General features: G+C 34.5%; 2 pseudogenes across 1 annotated transcript; both read right to left on the bottom strand.

The window, feature by feature from the left end:
• Positions 1-1,169: 1,169 nt before the first annotated feature.
• On the bottom strand, positions 1,170-20,525 carry LOC143627289 (ABC transporter C family member 10-like; annotated as a pseudogene). The gene is made up of 10 exons (XR_013152570.1): positions 18,925-20,525; positions 18,357-18,834; positions 17,675-18,259; positions 17,438-17,602; positions 16,596-16,890; positions 16,305-16,519; positions 15,914-16,219; positions 15,468-15,852; positions 14,818-14,930; positions 1,170-1,425 (listed from the first exon to the last, which is right to left on the bottom strand). The product of XR_013152570.1 is annotated as an ABC transporter C family member 10-like (transcript).
• LOC143627248 (ABC transporter C family member 10-like) lies at positions 1,497-6,861 on the bottom strand (annotated as a pseudogene).
• Positions 20,526-23,215: the final 2,690 nt, after the last annotated feature.

Raw genomic sequence — 23,215 nt, 5'->3', positions numbered from 1 at the left:
TCTAGGAAATATAATAAGAAGATAAAAAAAAATGAAAAAAGAAAAGCCTATAAACATGAATATTATACATGTACACATTTATTCACCACATTATACTCATGAGAGCTAGGTATATGAATTTAAGTAGAGTAGTTATGTAATTACATCATAGAGTAATAACATAAATTACTCTATGATATAATTACATAATTACTCTACTTGATTATCATGTTTAGCACGTTAATTTCATTTGTATTTGATCCAAACCATATATATATATACTACTGTTTTAAATAACAAACTTATTCTTTTTCAGCGAATGAAGCCCATTATTAAAAAAATTATTTGAACCCATATATTAAAGTTTCAGTTAAATTTTATTGATAAATAACACATTCTTTATAAAATCTTTACATAAACTATATAAATTACTAAATAACAAATACCAAAACTCAATTAAATTGAGTAATTGGCCCCAACATTATATAAAAGCGAAGTCCAAGATATAATTTTAATTAAGTGGGCAACAACCAATCAATTGATTAATCAATTTCACACCCAAATGAGTTTACCAATTCAAATGCTTTCTTCTCGTATTCTATTCGGACTTCTGTGTCGAACCTCATAAGTCAGTATGTCACACGGCGGCTGACGTACAATTGAAACTCCGTTTGTTGTGTTTGAACATCAACCAGATGGCTGATTTTGGATTTTGGGCTTAATGTTTGGTTTTTTTTGTTTAATGTTTATAATTTGAGTTTGGCTTGGTCTTATGGAATTTTATTTCTTAGTCATTCTTTATCTTTACGTATATTTTCTCGTTCTTTGGCTTTAAACAAACTTTATTTTTAAACAAAATTCAAGGCTGTCCGAACTCAAATAATATGGACGTACCGAACTAAAATAACTTGGTTAGGCCGGACTCAGTATCTATATATATATATATATATTGATTTTTTTTTGAAAAAATTTAATACCTAGAGAAAAGTGTGGGGGGTCGTGGCCTGGTTTGGCCCAGTAGAAGATCCCGCCATTAGCCAATTGTCCAATTCAGTTGGATTTAGTATTTTTGTAATTTTTTATAGTTCTTTTTAAAGATTTTATACAAAAAAAGTGGGTTCGATTAGATTTTTAAAATGCTAGTGGGTTTGCTTGTCGAAAAAGAATGAGTTCATCTGTTAATACGGTAATATACGTATATATAAAACTAAAAATATATGGGTTTGAGAGAACCCGAATCCCAATGCCTATCTCCACCACTACACACAAACAACCAATATATTTAAAAAAAATGCACATACATCCAAAGGTTCAAGGTTCAAAGACAATTAATTTCATGACTACAATCCTTAATTTCTTGATGATCATGCAGAAGTAATCTTCCTTTATGCCACTGCAACCGTGTTATTGATGACTAGCATTGCATCTATCAGGCCTCAAATTGATCTGGAAATATAACATGCATGTATGATAATAATGTTTTTGCTTTGTAGGTTAATGAATTATCCGAAGCTTACCTAGATAGATTACGAGGTTTTATGTTGCGACCCATATTCGTTAACAAGTTGTGCAAATAAGGAGGATGGCTCCTTCATCAGTTTCATGGGCTTGTCATATTCCAGCACCTTTCCTGTTAAGTAGGTATATTTCAAGTGATTAGCAGTTTAGATCACTTGAGCTTTAGGGCATTTTCATGAAATCAATGGTTCACTTCTAGTATGAAAAACCAAGTAGAATGATTAAAAAGTATGTTCCCTAATGTTTTCAAACCAGACCGGTCACTAAATTGGCAGCCACAGGTCGGCTTCAATTTTAACACAACTCTATTTTGGCCATAACTCGTTTTGATCCAAACCAAATTGATACTTTTTATAACACTTCAAAAATTAGTGTGTACATATATGAAGCCTTAAATCGACAAAATTTGAAACCTGAATTAATAAAATGAACTAATCTAGTTTTCCGATTCAACCGGGTTAAATAGACTCAATCATGTCTGTTATGTACACGACCCAGTTTCCGGTCAGTCCGGTTATGGTTGTTCTAGAACTCATGTTGCTTAGAGGTTGTTCTAACCTGTCACCCAACCCACCCGACCCTCCCAGTTAGCCAGAAGTAGTATAAAGATAAGAAAGAACATGGACCTACCATCCTTCATAACAAGCACCATTGTGCAGTCTACAACAGTTGGTATCCTATGGGCAACTGTTATCACAGTGCAATCTTTAAACTCTTCCCGGATCGTTTTTTGTATAATGGTGTCGGTTGCATTATCGATTGACGCTGTGGCTTCATCGAGCACCAATATCTTTCGTCTCTTCAAAAGGGCTCTTCCTAAGCAAAACAGTTGTCTTTTACCAAGACTCCAGTTTGAACCATCTTGCACAACTTTATTAATATTGTTAAATACTTATAATATGTCATGTATGCTAGTAATATCATAAGTCAACAATTCAAATTTCTTACCCTACGAGTCCAATCCCTCCTTTTTATCATCAATGGCGTCTCCAAGTTGGCATTTTTCAAGAACCTGATAAACAATGGAAGTTAGCATTCATTTAACTAAGGTTTTGGTTGGTCTATATTATATAATGTGTAAAACTTCACCTTCCAAATTTCTTGATTACTATGTTCAGATAAGGGATCGAGGTTGTATCGAATGGAGCCACTGAATAATGTTGGTTCTTGAGGGATTATTCCAAAACTTGATCTAAGGTCATGAAGTCCAATTGAAATGATATCTAAATCATCTATAACTATCTTTCCGTCCGTAGGTTCAACTAACCGAAATAAAGCACTTATCAAAGTCGTTTTCCCACTGCCCGTTCTACCCACGATTCCAATCTTGTGACCTCCTTCAAACACACAACTGATTCCTTGAAGAACCAAGGGGGATTTTGGTTGATATCTGATCTGCAACACACGCACAACCAAATGGTCTATAACTGAAAGTTGAAATCTTATGACTTATGCATGTAAATGCAGTTGGAAACTTTACTTACTTTCAGGTTTTCAATGACAACTTTACCAACACTTGGCCAGTTTGTTGGCGGCCGATTATTTTCTATAATTTCAGGAGCTTCACTATGAATATGCATATATTGATTCAATCTTTCAACTGAAACTATCATATTTGATATCTGACATTGTGATTGAACGGAGACAACAAGGAAAATATTCAGTGAGAGTCCGTACGAGAGAGCCATTCCAATATATCCTGTCATTACATTATATGTTAGAAAAACATGTATGGTTCTTGTACCAACCTGAGGCTAAAGCATTATATATACGAATATATTTAATGTCACTAACCCGAGGCTGAAGCATCAAAGGGAAGCAAAGTTATGGCTAAGGCAGAGCTAGAAACAACAACTGCGCATAACATTTCTAGGCGTTGGATCAACCAGTCGTTTGCTGAAAAGCTATGAAAGAATGGACTCGCGTTGCCATCGATAAGGTTCAAATGCTCTAAAAAGAAACGGTCTTCTTCTCCAAAAGCTCTTATGGTAACAACTCCCGCAATCAATTGTGCTAGATGACTTGCAACTAACGACTTACTCGTGCCATCTAATCTCATCAACTCCTTTGCAGATGCATAGTAGTATTTCTGAAGAAAATAAAATGAGATGAGGATCACAAGTTGTATTAGCAAACAACACAGCTTTCCAAACATGTAACAGTGGTAACACTGTAATTATCTATATTTTAAAACCTTCAGAGGGGTGGTGGTAAGCACCTGGTTACCCTTTTCAAGAGTTCATAGTTTCAAATTCAGCTTTCGCTAGTTTTCTACCATAGAAGTTAAACCTCTTGGAGGCCACATGCCTAGTGCAAGCGTAAGCTACTCTTTACCTGATCCCACTTGTTGGGTATGGTGGAGTCCCGTGAACTTTATCAGACGGGTTTGTCAAAGTTACAGAAAACGATATCACATGGTTTAAAGTTCAGAAGTACAGTTTCTTACTTGTAGAATTATCGTTACATAAACCGTTGGAATTATCACAAACAAGATAGGCCAAGTTAGGAATGCCAAGAATATCCCAAAGCTAAAGTATGTGTTCATCGTTGTGCCTATTCCAACCGTGAACTTCATTGCCAATTCAATGTCTACAACACTCAGATCAGACGAAACCTACAACAATTATAGATTCGTTAGTTTCTTGTACATCATTTGAGCATTAGTATATGTAACAAGACATACCCGACTGATTATCCTTCCTACGGGTGTGGAGTCATAGAACGACATTGGTGCTCTGAAAAGAGAAGTTAGTAACTTCGAGAAAAGTGCTATAGATGCATTAGTTCCAAGTTTAACCACATAATAAGATAGACCAAATAAAAAGAACATCATCACAAAAGCCATGACCATGTATACTAGTAACATGGTTGACTCGTTAACCTTAGAACCCTGCACTTCACCAGCTAGCCACAGATTTTGCAAGAGCATTCCTATTATGTACAAGAAATGTGACAAAACCGACAGAGAAAAGTAGAAGTAGCCGCTCCTCTGACCGCTAATTTGGCTAAGATATTGTTTGTATGGCTTGAGGGCTGTATCCCCAGCTTCTCGTTCTTCTTGCTTTATGAGTTGTTCTCCTACAATCTGGTCTCTTATGTGGACAGTTTCTATTTCTTGCTTTATAGATCGTTGTTGAGAACCATTGGCCGATAGATTGTCTGAACCAGAAGTATTACTAAGTGCAATAACTAGGCTTTGGAACTCTTTACATGACTCAAGCAATTGAGCATAGGTTCCTGTTTGCACAATCTTTCCTTCTGCCATTAACTGTGAACGTAATCAATTAATAACGAGCATTCAAACGGTTTCGTATGAAAAAATGCAAAATGACTAGTTTGTGAATACTGAATAGCTTATTAGCTCACCAAGATGTCATCAAAAGCAGGCAAAAAATCGACTTGGTGAGTTACAAGTAACACTATCTTGCTTGATAGTGCTTCCATGATGCAATCCTACAGAAAAAACATGTTGAAGGGCAATGTTCATATGATACAAGAAATCAGTCATACGAATGATAATTACTTTGAATAAACTAGCTGCAGTATGGGCATCAACCGCGCTAAACGGGTCATCCAAAAGGTATATATCTGCATCTTGATATAGCGCGCGTGCAAGCTGAACTCGTTGCTTCTGTCCACCACTCAGATTCACACCTCTTTCTCCTATAATTGTTTGATCCCCGAATGGAAACATCTCAATATCCTTCACAAGTGAGCATTTCTTAACTACTTCTTCATACTTTTCATCATCCATTACCGACCCGAACAGAATATTATCTTGAACAGTCCCTGTTTGGATCCACGCGGTTTGTGAAACATATGCCACTTTTCCAATAACTTCAATCTGAAAACAACAAACTAAGATTAGTCTAAACAACACGTAACATGTTTGTTTTCTGAAAGTTAAAACTTAAAACTGATTTGTAGCAGACTTACTGTGCCTTTAATGTTTGGAACCTCTCCTAGAATAGCCGATATAAGAGTCGATTTACCGGACCCCACCTCCCCGCATATAGCCACTTTTTTACCAGCCGAAATCTCAAAATTTACATCAGTTAGAGTTGGTTTTGAAAAGTCATCGTTCCATGAAACCACATCGGCTTTGATCATTAACGATCCGTGTCCTACGCTTACATTGTTCTTTCTTACATTATTCTTTCGTTCCTTCTGTAGCTTGGGTGCCTCCAAAAAGTTAAGAATGCGTGTTATTGCAACCCTCACTTCAATAAACACGGCTGCCACATCAGCAATCTCCCGAATCGGCTTTTGAATGATCCGAATATTTGCAAGACTCATGAACACGTTACTCGCATCAAGCGGGATTCTAATACAATAAAACGTATAAAATGTCACAGTTGCTACTATCGCTGGTAAAGACCAAAACAGAATCAAGTATAGTCCTCTTTGCATGATAACTGCAGACAACCACCTCATCTCTTCATTTCTCAACTTTTCAACTGCCTTTTGAAAATGTTTCTCCCAAGCATATAACTTCAAAACCTTCATATTTGTAACCGCCTCGGTTATCGCCTTCAACCTTCGGTCCTGAGCCGCCATGAGCTTTGTAAGAATCTTGTGCTGCAACTTACCCAACGGAATGTTCCCTAAAACGGTTAAGATTATAACTAACAAAGCCGCAAACGCAGCCACTCCGACTGCAAAATACATTATAAATATCCCAAGACATATTTGCAGACCAATGGTCCAAATCTGGTGAAACCAAAATGGAAACTCGCCGATTCGGTTAGCATCAACTGTGGCATAATTCATGATCTGACCGGGTGAATAACTCATTCTGGCGTCGTTCAATAACCGTAGTTGCTTCTAATAAATCGCGGCACATAGCATGGATTTCACCTGCAGCCCAATTACTCGGCTTCGAAAGTTTAGCTGTCTCTTGGACACGGATTCCAAACACTTAGCAACAAACAAGGCTAATGTGAGATAATAACCTTCATGATCAAATATTTGTTTCCCTTGGCAGACTTTTATAAAAGCCCCAAGAATTAGCGGACCCGAAGCCAATGAAAGCACCTTCACCAGAGCGAAAATCCCCGTGATCACCAGTGGCCTCGCTTGCCAGATGAACAAAGTCGACAACACCGACGGATCACCACCGACACTGTTTCGTTCTCTCTTCGCCTTCCGTTTATCCAATATTTTCATGAATGTTGAGTAACACATTTGGGCTTTATTTTCATCTTGCAATTTCGGGATATCATCCGCATCAAGAACTTTACGTTTTCCGGTTACCAGCAACGGATTAAGCCACCAGAACGTCAAGTTGCTTAGAATTCCTGCTTTTGCCTTCAGAGTGGCAACATCTTGCGCGCCAGTTTTGGCATCCGCTTGTTTTCTTTCCATGAAAACACACAAAACTAATAAAACCGCACCCGGGAATAATAAGATCAAGGAGAACAGAGCTTCGGTTAACTGAAGTGTAAAGAATTATAAAAGTTAGCACCCTAAGACAACTGTCGATATAGTACCAGTGACATGAGGCTCGTTAATTTTGTCACTCGAGTTTCCGACACTGTCGATGTACCGACAGTTAAATATACCAAACTTAAACAGCCATTAATAATATATACATTCATATAACGTCGAGTACCATAATATTAAGTTCACTAGTTGATGACATTAACCTAGCTTGCATGTGGGATGTGGAGTCTTTATCTATACAGAGCATCAAACAGCATCTCTCCAAAAACTTTGCTCCTCAAAGGCTCAAACCAAAAGTACACAGTACTGTGATAGTTTATATACAAGGGGTTTTTACATATAATAATATAGTTCCATTTATATGACGACAAATCAATACATATTTTATTTACTTTATAATAGTTATATATAATAATATTTAACATGTAATCTTATATATACTATTTTCAAAATATGTTATGAAACTTTTACTTTACTTCTGTGCTCGGGTCTACTGTATTTGGTGCAACTTTGTTGTACAATTTCTATAAGGGTGCTTCACGTGTTCATGCCCGGGTCTTTATCGTGTTATTTAAGTCATGTAAAAACCTAATTAACCTGTAGATAAGAGGCATCGTATCCACAAAGATCACGTGGTCAATATGATACAATCTATTTGATTGTCTTACCTAATTATAAATTGACTAAATAACGTTTAACTGAACTATGAAAACAAAGACTTTAATTTAGTGTTGAAAACATAAATGTGAAAAAGTAATCATCTCCATGTTTCGGGTTTGTTAAACATTATTAATCAAGTTGATCTAGTGGGAAACCATTAAGCGTGGCTACGCGTATGATTAATCTAGTAGTAATTGAACGACAAACTTAATAGGTAGAATGTAATTAGCTAGATAGAACGTAACTTAAGAGATTACAAATCTAATCCTAATAATCTAGAATAGCTATACAAACAAATGTTCAAATCACAAACCCTACACTTGGAGAAGATCACATGTTAAACCAATCATAACATTGATGTTGTTAAACCAATCATAACATTGAAGAAAACTAAATCAAAAAGAAATCCCAATATAATTAATGTTCATGAAGTAATAGGTTCATATGCAAACCCTACACATGAAGTGGTTACGGGTGGTTTAGCATTGCCTCTACATGATGAATAGCTTGCTTACAGGTTAAAGGTTGAACTCGTTGAAGCTTTAACTATCCAAAAACTAGTTTAGTTATTGTTGTGTATTAAAAGAACATTTAATTTATTAATTAGTTTTTATTCTTATTAAATATAATAGAAGTTATATTAGTTTATGAATTATATTAATGAAAATTTTATGTTCATCTGTAAAACTAAGTTTTTAAAAATTTATTTTTTATTAATAATGTATATGTTTTTAATATTTTATACATAAAATTTTATATTATGAATTTTTGTAGATTTATTTCTTTTTAATATTTTAAAATGGGTAATAATTGGAAGCCGTCATTTAAAAGTGACGCTATAATGATAATAAATTGTCTTGAGAAACTCTTTTGTCGCATTCTTTATCAAATCTTTCGTTTCATGTAACAATTAGAAACCCTAAGTTAATATTCCCCTCAAATATGATGAATTTTGTTGTTAAGTGGAAATTTTGTAGGTTGCTGAAAGGATTTGTGCTTGTTCTTTGTTTATTTAATTAAGCATTTTGTCAATAACAATTTACAACCACTTTTAAAACAATATATTGGTTTTAAATAATCTCAACTATCACCTTTAGCCACTCCCGATCATAACTAACGAAATGACTAATGACAGTCCCACATTTTATCATTGTTTTTCTATCAATGAAACCTGACTAACGAAATCCTAAAGTCGTTAGTTTTCATGATATGACATTCTTATTTGGAATATATGTGGCATGCTTATGTGGCATAATGCACTGCCACCACCACCACCATGGCAGTCACCACCACCACGACTGCCACCACCATCAGTTTCTAAAAATATTAAAATATTTTATATATCTTTTATTGGGTGAATTTTGACTTTTGAAGTCAAGCCAACAAGTTTAAAAAGAAGATAAACTATTAATATGGATCTTGTCACGTAAATTCTAGAGTTCATCTGGTATTTCAATGAAGCAAATGATAATACAAGCTTTTAACCTTGATGGCTCCTCCTGCCAAATATGAAGTTGATATTATGACTCAGTTATAAATAGTCCATTACAAAACATGATCACAAAGAAATTGTATATGCCTGTTGTATCTTCTTTATCAGAAGAATTATATTCTGAGGATACAATTGAGCTAAAATAGCATTCATCTTCTGTCAAGGTATTCATAAAATTATGTCAATGTTAGGTCGAACTGCGCGAACCTGTTAGCTTGATTACAAAAACAATGCAATAAATTTCAGACGACTTTTAACCCGTGTGACCCATATGACCCTTTTAGGATTATATTTTATTCTTTCTTCTAGTAGTGTTAATTATAGACTGTAAATGTAGAAAGTTTTCTAAAAGTGTTTATATAAATATATTTATAGTTACTACTCTAAAAATATATGCTATTTATTATAACTTCTAAATGTATTTCCAATCAGCTTACATGCTAATTTAAGCCTATAAAAGAACCGAACATTAACAAACTGTTCGGCTGGAAGTTCATCTTCGTATATTTAATAAACGAACAAACATGAACATGCATTTTGTTTGTTCATTTATGTCCGTGAGCATCCGGTTATGTTCATTTATTTACGTTGATGTATTTCCGTTCGTTTATGTTTTATAAACATCTAAGTTATATATATATATATATATATGGTAAGGATCCTAAGAGAACCATTTGAAAATTGAGAACTTTGAGAACCATTTTGGACCACTAAAAACACCTTTAAAAAATATTTAAAAAAAATCATAAAACAAAAAATAATAAAAATTTTAAAAAAGTAGAAAGGCAAAAATTCTTATATTTCATTCCGGTTTCATTAAAAAAAACAAAAAAAACGTCGTATTATACACATATGTATAATTTTATATAATCTTTAGTTACGTAATATACATATATGTATAGTATCATTTATTTTAAATTATACACATGTGTACAAAAAAACATGTAAATGTACATATATATATATATTATACATATGTGTATATAATTTAGCTAAATCGAGTTTTTTTATGAAACTGGGATGATAACATAAGAATTCTGGTTTTTTTAGTTTTTTGATTTTTGTGTTTTTTTTTATTTTATGATTTTTTTTTATTTTTGAGTTTTTTGTGGTCCAAAATAGTTCTCATAGTTCTCAATTTCAAAAAAGTTTTCTCATGATCCTGATATATATATATATATATATATATATATATATGAAAATAAAAAGGGCTCGTTAAAATGAGTGAGGTAAATTTAAGCCACTAATTTAGATGTGTAACCTGGATAAATTGTGATGTATTAGACTTGTTCATTTCCATTGCAAACTGTTCATTTCGATTTTAATGAACGAACATGAATACATACGGACATGCCCTTATTTTGTATGAACGAACATGAACAAAGTAATGATAAGGTAGCTTGGAATACGAAGGATTCCATTATTCCAACGGCCTAGTGTTTCCCACTTTCTAAAAGACGAAACTAAATATTTTGGTCTAAGTGTAAACAAATTATGTAACCTCCATAATTATGACCGAATCTCAATCAAATACGCTTCTTGTTAACACTAGACCGTTTATGATTTATGACACGTATCAGTTGAGAAAGAACCCAACACCTTAAATTTTAACTTTCTGAACTTGTTGTATTGATGCATGAAGATATTTATTTCAGAATTGACCTTGTTTTTAGCATGCTTGATATCTGATGATAAAATATCCAGTAAGTTGCTACTCGTTACCGAAAACAACATCAGCAATGTTCTTGAAATAAGATTTTTTTTAATCATGTCAAATACTTTAACATCTGGGATTCTTTTGCAATAGAAAGTTGGTAATACCTATAAGTGATTATTTTCTTTTTAGTTTTTTAATAAACAGATTATGGTAGTAATCATACTATTGTTGTAATAAAAATAATTATCAAAGGTAAAACAAAGTTGCATACCTTTTCTTTTTACCTAATTATAGAAACTTCATTCCATTCTCATAAAACATGTATTGTCTCACAAAAATGTATTTTTTGCTCATTTTTGATGAACTTCGCTGAGGATAAAACATGCGTTTGTTACTACAATTATTAAAAGATTAATGTAAAAAAAGGTTTTAAATTACATATTACCCACATACAAAGGCACAAAGATACCCTTGAGCAAATCATAAAAACATATTACACATAGAGTATAAACAACTTACCTTGAGTGTAGTATCAAGACACTCTCATCAGATTGCTACTTCAAAGAAATAGCACGCAACTCAAGTAGCAAGAACAATTATCTGCTTGTAATATACTATTATATTATTTCTTTATTTATATGCAAAATTGCAGATAACACATTCGTTCAATTTAGATACTTAAACTTACAAATAAGTAAAACATGTAGTAATATTAAGTTGAAAGTGAAGTTTCGAACACCAACAATATTGTTATTTAAAAATATATTATTAAACAAAACCACATAAATCCAAAAGTTAAACAAAAAAAAAACCTAATTAACTTCAGCGTGAAGCCTATGATTAAAATTAAACATAAATTTGTAGATCACAATTTTGGAGTTTATCAGTAAAACATCTAACATAAAATCAAGATGAATCTGAATGTGGTCAAACCTATAGAAATAAAAATTAATAGTTGTAAAACATAGTACTTGTAGCAATTAGATCTTTTAAAATCGATGAATAGAAGTGATGGCTTTCTTCTAGATCAATTAGAGTTCCATTGTAAGAAACCGCTCCGATCATATACAAAATAATAATAATAATAATAATAGTAATAAATGTACATGATTTAAAAGGGTGTAAAGTTCCAGCAACTTATCCGGTTATGATTTTGTTATTGGGATCATAAACCTCAAATTATCTTCAATAACTAACAAAGGCATAATGAAAAATAACCCTAATCAGAACACTAACGGAAATAACCTTTTGAAATTGAATACAATAATAATAATAATAATATATCATAAAACCTTTAAAAAATTAACGAAAAAACCTAATTAATTAATAAAGAACTATGAATCTTTAACAGTTAACAAATGCCGATCTTAAATATAGAACAAAAGTCAATCAATTTTAGGTATACATATAGATTTAGGGCAATGATACAACTTACTTATTGAATTCAATTTGAAATTAGCATAATAAGAAAAAGACGACTGCAAAAAAAAGGATTCAAAATTAGTGAGCAATTAATGTGTTGCTAAAGTGAAAAAATCGCACAATGGAATCGTTGATTGAAAGGTAAGATTTTTCAATTGTGAAGATAGAGAAAGACTTTCAATCCACCATGACCTTCTTTCAATATTCTCCCTGTTTCAATCCACACCAGCGATAAGGTCGGTGTGAGCAAGGTCTCGTAGGCAGATAAAAGAGGAAAATGTTAAGATGAGTTGTTATGACCTGTGGACTATCCGGGTTTCATTAGAAGCCCCATACCCGTCAAAGCGGTTCAAACACATAAGAAGACTCCATTACAAATGAAACAATCTGGTAACTTGAGAGGGGGCAGGGAGTGACCAGAGCGCAACACGTAGGATATTAAGGGTTTCGTTCGTATTACGGGGTTATTTTATATACTCGTTTCAAATATATATATATATATATATTTGATTTTCATTTTATTTATTGTATGTAAATTAATAATATACTTATGGTTTGATGATAAAAGGTTTCACAAATAAATGAGATGTTATAACCCGGTTTAAAAGTTATATGAGTTTGGTGAGACCCAAGACCCGTTTATTTTTTTACCATAAAATTGTTTCTTATTTATAATAATATATTTTAAAAAAATCATATATTAATTTTTAATATATCCCTATTTAATAGGATTTTTACATCAAATATTTGGTGAGATTTAAGTTTTAATTTAATGAGATGTTATACCCCGTTTAAGGAATATATGAGTTTGGTAAGATCCATACCCGTGAATTCGGGTTAAATGCATGAGAAGCCTCCATTTACAAATAATGCAATATGGTGGCTTCTATAAAAGGGGGAGCGACCACATCGCGACACGTAAGATTTTTGAGCTTTCGTTTATATGTATTATAGATAGATAATAGTAAATGTTTTTAATCTTTAAGAGAAAGTAATAGTAAGTAGTTGTGTATAATTTTCTCCTGACATATCGGTAGAAATTTTGTTTTGAAAACAAAGTTGTTTTTAAAATGGAGTATCTTTTGTGTATTGATTGTCCCGTTACCGTGACGAACTTAACCAATCCTGACCAAACAACATCGGTGACGCGTGACGTAATAGTATTATCTAAATTATATAGGTATTAGTTTTTAACGCTTTCGTAATTGTGCTTAGTTTTTTTCCTCTCGACATTCGGATTATAAAATTTGTTGAAACCGAAATTGTATTCAAATTATATAGATTGTGTTTTTGGTATCGTTACTTACATAAGTGTAGTACCGTGGCGAACCAAACCGATTCCAACGCACTTTAGTTCCACCGTCTCAACGCGCAAGCACCACTTAGTTATTAGGGCATGAGGAATCAGGGAAATGCAATTCTCCTTGGGCCGGGTTTTTATTTTTTGCTTCAATTCAGTGAGGTTTTCACCGCATTAGAATTGATGATTTTGCAGTGTTTGATTGACATTGTGTCGGGACAACTCCCGATGCCCTTATTATCTAGCATGTGGGCGGCCCTATACAACCCTCGATAAAGTTAAGGTGAATTTATTGTAAATCTAATAAATACTTGTATGTTTGTTGATGGAACATTCCACCTTAGTTGTTTGTTTGAACATCTGGAGTTTACATTTTTTTTTATTAATTGTCACTATATAGTTCATTATCATTTTCGTTTTGAACAACCTTTTTAGCTCTTTAATCAAGCACGCTATTGAAAAATAATTTGACTCAACCCTTCTGTTTTTTAAATAGGAGTAAGGACCGTTAGGCGTTAGGGTTTTAATCGCGTTTTGTATCCTATATTTGTTTTCTCTCTGATTTGGTTTTGATAACCTGTTGTTCATAATCTATATGTGTAATCTATCTCAGGTTGTATTGAATCTTCTTGTTGTTGTTGTGTGTTGTAATGAATTTGAGGGAGAGATCACAGATTCAAATTGTAATAAGTCTGTATGTTTTGTCATGATTTTTATAATGTTAAATAAAAGCCAACTGCTTTCTTAAATTTTATCATGGCATCAGAGCTTATGGTTTAAGCTCCAATCAATTGAAAGATTAGGGTTTCTTAGAAATCGTTTTTTTTAATCAAATAGGATTGTCAAACGCGATTCATGTTATAATCTTGTATGTTTTGTGATAACTGAAATCTTGTTGTTTGTGTTTAGCTTCGCATTTGGTTGATTGTTTGTAACTGTTCTCGTTTTGATCTTCTGTGTAATAACGGGTTGACCCGTTAACTAGTTTAAATATGTAAAAACGGGTTGACCCGCACCTCTAGATGTAACTTACACGCTACCAAAATTATCTATACTATAACTTGGTATGAAGGAAAAAGCATCTTGTTTATCACACGAACAATCAATATAATTTCAAATAATGCACATACATCCAAAGGTTTAGAGAGTTCAAAGATAGTTAATTTCATGACTACAATCCTCAATTTCGAAGTGAACATGCAGAAGTAATCTTTCTATCTTTCATTGTAACCGTGTTAATGATGGCTAGGATTGCGTCTACGAGGCCTCAAATTGATGTCGAAATATAACATGTTCATAATGTTTTTGCTATGTAGGCTAATGAATTATCAGAAGCTTACCGCTTACCTAGTTAGATTACGAGGTTTTATGTTGCAACCAATATTCGTTAACAAGCTGTGCGAATAACGAAGCTGGCTCATTCATCAATTTCATTGGCTTGTCATATTCCATCACCTTTCCTGTAAAGTACAAGATTTATTTCAGAGTGATTAATTAACACATTTGGATCAGTTGAGTTTTAGTGCATTTTTATAAAAGCAATGGTTCACTTGTTATGATTCAAAGAGTATGATCCCTAATGTTTTCAAATAGGGCTGGTTATTAATTAGCAGCCTTGCTGGTTATCAGTTTCAATTTTAACCTGACTCCATTAGGGTCGTCCCCGAAAATCGTTAAAAAAGTTTGGGTTGAATGCCAGAAAAAAATGAGCCTTAAGTGAAAGGGCTTTTTTTTATAGGGTTTAATCTTATGGTTTGGGTTGTGCAAAATTCTCTTTTAAAAATATGGGCTTAAATGAAATGAAATGGGTAATTGAGTTTAAACATTAAGAACACATAATTTATTTCAATAACCCGAACCAAACTGATACTTTATTTAACAACCTATTTTGACAAGAACTCAGTTTGCTCAGAAGTTGTTCTAACCTATCACATAACCTACCTAGCCCTCCCAGTTTGCCGGAATTAATACTAAGATATGAAAGGACATGGACTTACCTTCCTTCATAATAAGCACCATTGTGCAGTTTACAACAGTTGGTATCCTGTGGGCAACTGTTATCACAGTGCAATCTTTAAACTCCTCTGCAATCGTTTTTTGTATAATGGTGTCCGTTGCATTGTCGATTGATGCGGTGGCTTCATCGAGCACCAATATCTTTCGTCTCTTCAAAAGGGCTCTTCCTAAGCAAAACAATTGTGTTTGTCCAAGGCTCCAGTTTGAACCATCTTGCACAACTGTATTAATAATATTGTAATATACTATAATATGTCATGTAACGCTTATAATATCATAAGTCCTCAAGTCAAATTTCTTACCCAATGAGTCCAGTTCCATCTTTTTATCTTGAATAGCCTCTCTAAGTTGGCATTTCTCAAGAACCTGATAAATAGTGAAAGTTAGCATTTGGTCAATCTATATCATATAACTTGTAAAACTTCACCTTCCAAATTTCTTGATCACTATGCTCGGATAGGGGATCGAGATTGTAACGAATTGAACCATTGAATAACGTTGGTTCTTGTGGGATGATTCCGAAACTTGATCTTAGATTATTAAGTCCAATTGAAGTGATATCTATATCGTCTATAACAATCTTTCCGTATGTAGGTTCAACTAATCGAAACAAGGCACTGATCAAAGTCGTTTTCCCACTGCCCGTTCTACCCACGATTCCAATCTTGTGCCCTCCTTCAAACACACAACTAATTCCATGAAGAACCAAGGGAGAATTCGGTTGATATCTTATCTGCAACACACACATATCCAAATGGTTTATAACTCTTGAAAGTTGAAATCTTATGCATGTAAATAAAGTTGAAAACTTTACTTACTTTCAGGTTTTCAATGACAACTTTACCAATACTTGGCCAGTTTGTTGGTGGGCGGCTATTTTCCATTACTTCTGGTGCTTCACTACGAATATGCATGTATTGATCCAATCTTTCAACTGAAACTATCAGATTTGATAGTTGACATTGGATTTGAACAGAAACAGCAAGGAATACGTTCAACGAGAGACCGTATGAAAGAGCCATTCCAATGTATCCTGTCATTAGGTACATGTTAGAAAAGCATATATTTATTTTGTACTGCTAGAGATTGAATAGTTTAGTGTCACTAACCCGAGGCTGAAGCATCAAAAGGAAGCAAAGTTATGGCTAAGGCAGAGCTAGAAACAACAACTGCACATAGCATTTCTAGACGCTGAATCAACCACTCGTTTGCTGAAAAGCTATGAAACAATGGACTCGTGTTGCCATCGATAAGGTTCAAATGCTCTAAAAAGAAACGGTCTTCTTCTCCAAAAGCTCTTATGGTAACAACTCCAGCAATCGATTGTGCTAGATGACTTGCAACTAACGACTTACTCGTGCCATCTAATCTCATCAACTCCTTTGCAGATGCATAGTAGTATTTCTGAGCGAAAAAATAATAAGGTGAGAATTACATATTGTAAGGAGTAACTAGTAACACAACTTATCATGCATGTAACAGTGGTAACACTAATAATTAACATATATCTTAGAGTTAAGCTCAGTTTTTATCCTTAAGGATTGGCCATTAAATACATCGTTGCCAAGTCCATTTTGTCATAGATAGATTTCAGTTTTTAAACCCTTTTCGTCTATGGCACCAACTCTGTTAGATTTTTCCATTAAGTTGAAGAAAATTTTAGTCAAATTTAACACATGTTATGGTTGAAACTTGTAAAGGGTGGCGGTAAGCGCCGATCCCCTATTCAAGAGGTCTCAGGTTCAATTTCAGCTTCCAATGGTTTTTTACCTTAGAAGTTAAACCTCCTTAAGGCCACATGCCCAAGGTAGGGTAAGCTAAGCTACACATTACGCGGTCCCATTTGTTAGCAAGGTATTAATGGAGTCTCATGAGTTCTATCCAATGGATTCTCATGGTTATTGAAAAAGGAAACACACATGGTTAAAAGTTTAGGAGTACATTTTCTTACTTGTAGAAGCATGGTTACATAAACCGTTGGAATGATGACAAACAAGATATGCCAAGTTAGGAACGCCAAGATCCCGAAGCTAAAGTATGTGTTCATCATTGTGCCTACTCCAATCACGAGCTTCATTGCCAATTCAAGGTCCACAACACTCAGATCAGATGAAACCTACAACAATTATAGATTCATAATTAGTTTCTTGTAGTTCGTTCGAACATTAGCTTATGTTACAAGACTTACCCGACTTGTTATCCTTCCTACGGGTGTTGAGTCATAAAACGACATTGGTGCTCTAAAAAGAGAAGTTATTAATGTGGAGAAAACTGCCATAGATGCATTAGTTCCAAGTTTAACCAAATAATAAGATCTAGCAAATAAAAAGAACATCATTACAAAAGCCATGACCATGTATACTTGTAACATGGTTGACCAGTTGACCTTAGAACCCTGCACTTCACTAGCCAACCACAGATTTTGCAAGAACATCCCTACTATGAACAAGAAATGTGACAAAACCGACAGAGATAAGTAGAAGTAGCCGCTCCTATGACCGCTAATTTGGCTAAGATATTGTTTGTATGGCTTGAGGCCCATATCCCCTGCTTCTCTTTCTTCTTGCTTTATGAGTTGTTCTCCTACAATCTGTTCTCTCGTGTAGACAGTTTCTATTTCTTGCTTTATAGATCGTTGTTGAGAACCATCGGCCGATAGATTATCTGAACCAGAAGTATTACTAAGTGCAATAACTAGGCTTTGGAATTCTTTACATGACTCAAGCAATTGAGCATAGGTTCCTGTTTGCACAATCTTTCCTTCTGCCATTAACTGTGAACGTAATTAATTAATCACGAGCATTCAAACAGTTTCGTATAAAAAAATGCAGAATGACTAGTTTGTGATACTGAATAGCTTATTAGCTCACCAAGATGTCATCAAAAGCAGGCAAAAAATCAACTTGGTGAGTTACAAGTAACACTGTCTTGCTTGATAGTGCTTCCATGATGCAATCCTACAGAAAAAACATGTTGAAGGGCAATGTTCATATGATACAAGAAATCAGTCATACGAATGATAATTACTTTGAACAAACTGGCTGCAGTATGAGCATCAACCGCACTAAACGGGTCATCCAGAAGGTATATATCTGCATCTTGATATAACGCGCGTGCAAGCTGAACGCGTTGCTTCTGTCCACCACTCAGATTCACACCTCTTTCTCTTATAATTGTTTGATCCCCAAATGGAAACATCTCAATATCCTTCACAAGTGAGCATTTCTTAACCACTTCTTCATACTTTTCATCATCCATTACCGACCCGAACAGAATATTATCTCGAACAGTCCCTGTTTGGATCCACGCAGTTTGTGAAACATATGCAACTTTTCCATTAACTTCAATCTGAACATAACAAAACAAGATTACAATAAACATTAACATTTTTGTTTTCTAAACTTTAAAACTTAAAACTGACTTGGAACAAAGACTTACTTTGCCTTTAATGTTTGGAACCTCTCCTAGAATAGCTGATATAAGAGTCGATTTACCCGACCCGACCTCCCCACATATAGCCACCTTTTCACCAGCCGAAATTTCAAGATTTATATCGGTTAGAGTCGGTTTTGAACCGTCATCGTTCCATGAAACCACATCCGCTTTGATAATTAAACCTCCGTGTCCTATGCTTGCATTAATCTTTCGTTCTTTCTGCAACTCGGATGCCTCCAAAAACTTAAGAATGCGCGTTAACGCAACCCTCGCTTCAATAAACACAGCTGCCACATCAGCAATGACCCGAATCGGCTCTTGAAGTATGCGTATCGTTGCCAGAAACATGAACACATTACTAGCATCAAGCGGGATTCCTATAAAATAACACGTATAAAACGTCACAGTTGCTACAATCGCGGGTGATGACCAAAACAGAATCAAGTATAGTCCTCTTTGCATAATAACTGCAGATAACCACCTCATCTCTTCATTTCTCAACTTTTCAACTGTCTTTTGAAAATGTTTCTCCCAAGCATATAACTTCAAAACCTTCATATTTGTAACCGCCTCGGTTATCGTCTTCAATCTTCGGTCCTGTGCCGCCATGAGCTTTGTTAAAATCTTGTGCTGCGATTTACCAAATGGAATGTTCCCTAAGAGGATTAAGATAAGAACCAACAAAGCCACAAACGCAGCCACTCCAACTGCAAAATAAATTATGAATATCCCAAGACATATTTGCAGACCAATGGTCCAAATCTGGTGAAACCAAAACGGAAACTCCCCGATTCGGTTAGCATCAACTGTGGCCTAATTCATGATCTGACCGGGTGAGTAACTCATTCTGGCATCGTTCGATAACCGTAGCTGCTTCTGATAAATGGCTGCACATAACATAGACTTCACCTGCAATCCGGTCACTCGGTTTCTGAAGTTTAACTGTCTCTCTGATAGTGTTTCCAAACATTTGGAAACAAACAGGGCTAACGTGAGATAATAACCTTCATGATCAAATGTTTGCTTCCCCTGGACAACTTTTATAAAAGCCCGAAGAATTAACGGACCCGAAGCCAACGAAATCACCCTTACCAGCGCGAAAACCCCTGTGATCACCAATCGCTTCGATTGCCACATAAACAAAGTTGACAAGACCGATGGATCACCAACGACGCCATTTCGTTCTCTCTCCGCCTTTCGCTTATCCAATATTTTCATGAATGTTGAATAACACATTTGGGCTTTATCTTCATCTTGCAGTTTAGGGATATCGTTCGCATCGAGAAGTTTACTTTTCCCGGTTACCAGCAGTGGATTAAGCCACCAGAATGTGAAGTTACTAAGAATTCCTGCTTTCTCCTACAGAGTGACAACATCTTCGGTAACCAAAGGCGCGTAAAGCGCACCAGTTTTGGCATCCGTTTGTTTTCTTTCCATGAAACTAATAAAACCACACCTGGTGATCAATGTTTTTTTCTTCATGAACATAGATACCATAGAAAACAATATAACTTCTGTAAAACCCGACGAATTTCAAGAATTAATTATGTTAGCACCCATATGATATGACAGGCACTTTGGATCCATACGCAGAAAATTAAATATACCAAACTTAAGCAATCATTAATAACACATTCATGAAACCAAGTACCCCAGCTTGTATGTGGGGGATGTGGAGTATGTATCTATACACATGCAGCATCAAGCTGTGTGATGGGACCCAAAATAGATGGCTTTAAAAGTGGTCTAAAACTCCACACACATATCCAATCAATGGAAATCAGTACAATGATTGATCATTGATTTTAGTAGTGGTGAACAGATAAACACAATGAACCGGAACTGGGTTTTAACCCGAACTGAAACATATTATGAAACTAGTTTGGTGAAACAGAGCCAAAATGAACCGGTTAATATTGGTTTTGATCATCATTGACCGAAACCAAACCGCATTGGCCCCTGAAATTGTTTTGTGCACCCCTAGATTTAGGAACTATATGTCCGAATATGATCAGGACTATACACGCGTATACAAGAGGCATATGTTCGTATATATGTCTGTATAGTATATAAGCCACTATATCAAACGAAATGAAAACGGGGTCTCTGTGATTGTGTCCATATATATAACTCCATATAACGTTACACATTAAAAGTCTGGTTTACCTGTGAAAAGCTAGCTACATTTGTTTGTACAAAAAAAATGCGGGGAAGATAATGGTTGGCAAGTACAAGTATCTAAAAGAGATATATTGCACCAAGGGCAAGGCAATTTGGTCTTCTTTGAAAACTTAAAACAGAAAAGGAGTATTTGTAGGATATTGACTGTTCTAATAATTTTGACTTTTACTAATCAAAATTGAATTTTGGAATGGATTTACTTTTCTAGTCAGCACTAAGGCACTAACATAAACATAAAAGTCAAACTGAAAATTATAGGCTTATGGGTGATTTGGGACATCTTTGAGGTCTAGGAAACAAATGTTGGTATGAGTAGCTTTGTGCATTCTTTTTTGGCACTTTCTGTTACAAGTTTTGAATTGATATGGTACCACCATAATCGGTATTGCATTCGGTTTGTGCTATTACTCATTTTCAGTTTCAGTACCGATCTCATATCTATTACATGGTTGATCTTCTGCAATACTTTAATCATGAGTTTAAAGAAATAATCTTCTATGAAGGAATAGGGATCTTATTTATCACACGAACAACCAATATCATCCCAAAATAATGCACATACAACCAAGAGGTTTACAGAGTTCAAATAAAATTAATTTCATGCGTACAATACTCAATTTCTTGGCGATCATGCAGAAGTAATTCTCCTATATGTTATTGCAACCAGTGGCGGACCCAGGAATTATTTTCTTGGGGGCGATCGGGATTTTCACATACAAATAACACTAAAAAAAAAAATTTAAGGTGGGCGGCCGCCCCCCTACACTCTACATAGGTCCGCCCCTGATTGCAACCGTGCTATTCCCGCCTAGCAATGCATCTATGAGGCCTCAAAATATTGATCTGGAAATATAACATGATCATAATATTTTTTTCTATGTAGGTTAATGAAACCTAGTTAGATTATGAAGTTTTATGTGTTGGCCCAGATCACAAAATAATACAAGAATATATTGATGAACATGAGAACATGAGATATGAACAAAGTTTGTTCGAGACTTTCTATTAATCAAAAAGAAACTTGCAGATTCATAGTAAAACATCAGCCATATAAATAGACACTTTTTTTACTCAACCCTAACTATCAAATACCACACCATACCATAAACCAACAACGATACTAAATTAGAGCTTGACACATTATCACCCTTGTCAGGATTAACTTCCAATATTCCCCCTTAGTCCCGAAACCGACCTATTCATTCTCACCAAAAAGTCGGATCGAGATCTTCCTGAACAAGGTTCGCTTCTCCATTCTTGTCCTCTTTCTTGTCAAATTTCTTTTCCTCCTAGTTGATGCACTCATATCCAAAGTGATCAAATTCACCACATTCAACACACCTAAACTCATATTTGTCTTGAGTTCCTCCGCCCACACTTCCTCCACGCCCTCTACCAAAACCTCTTCCCTTACCATCACTTTGATTACCGCCCCTTTCCTTTCCATAGTGCCGACTTTTATAACAACCCATAATAATAATAATAATAATAATAATAAACAAAAGGAAAGTGAAGAAAAGAAAAGAGAAAGAAAATGGAATGCCTATGTCTAGGGGTGTTCTTCGGGTTCATTTTTCGGGTTTCGAGTTTTTCGGGTCGGGTTCTTCGGGTTTCAAAATTTTAAATCTTGACCGAAACCCAACAGAATATCTAACGTGTTTTTCGGGTTCGGGTTTTGTCGGCTTGGGTTAATCGGGTTTCGAGTATCCTATAAAAGAAAATAAAAAACAAAAAAATATAAAAACCTACAATGCTAAAATTTAAACAACATATTATTCTTTGCTAGTAAGCAAATAATCAAATAATAAACTAACATAACTTAATAAAACAATCCAAAAGAAGTGTAAAACTAACTCGGACCATAATCATTTTTAATGGGCATGATTTGGTTGTTCGATTACGGTTGCTATTAGTAATAAACGGAAAACATAAATTAACAATAAACAATCGATTTATAATAGTTGTAATGGCAACAATCGATTACAGATTCTGGTAACGTAAGTGACTAAGACTTAGCCTATTATACCTAAAAATATATTTAATTTCAAAACTAAAAGTTTATTCGGGTTATTCGGGTTGACCCGAAACTTATAAATCAAACCCGATAACCAAC

Source organism: Bidens hawaiensis, unplaced genomic scaffold (genome assembly GCF_021521415.1).
Source record: "Bidens hawaiensis isolate Kalapana, Puna unplaced genomic scaffold, B.hawaiensis_p1.1 tig00004618_1, whole genome shotgun sequence".
NCBI classification, from domain to species: domain Eukaryota; kingdom Viridiplantae; phylum Streptophyta; class Magnoliopsida; order Asterales; family Asteraceae; genus Bidens; species Bidens hawaiensis.
The sequence above is the reverse complement of the archived record's forward strand: the minus strand, read 5'-3'. Positions and strand labels throughout refer to the sequence as shown.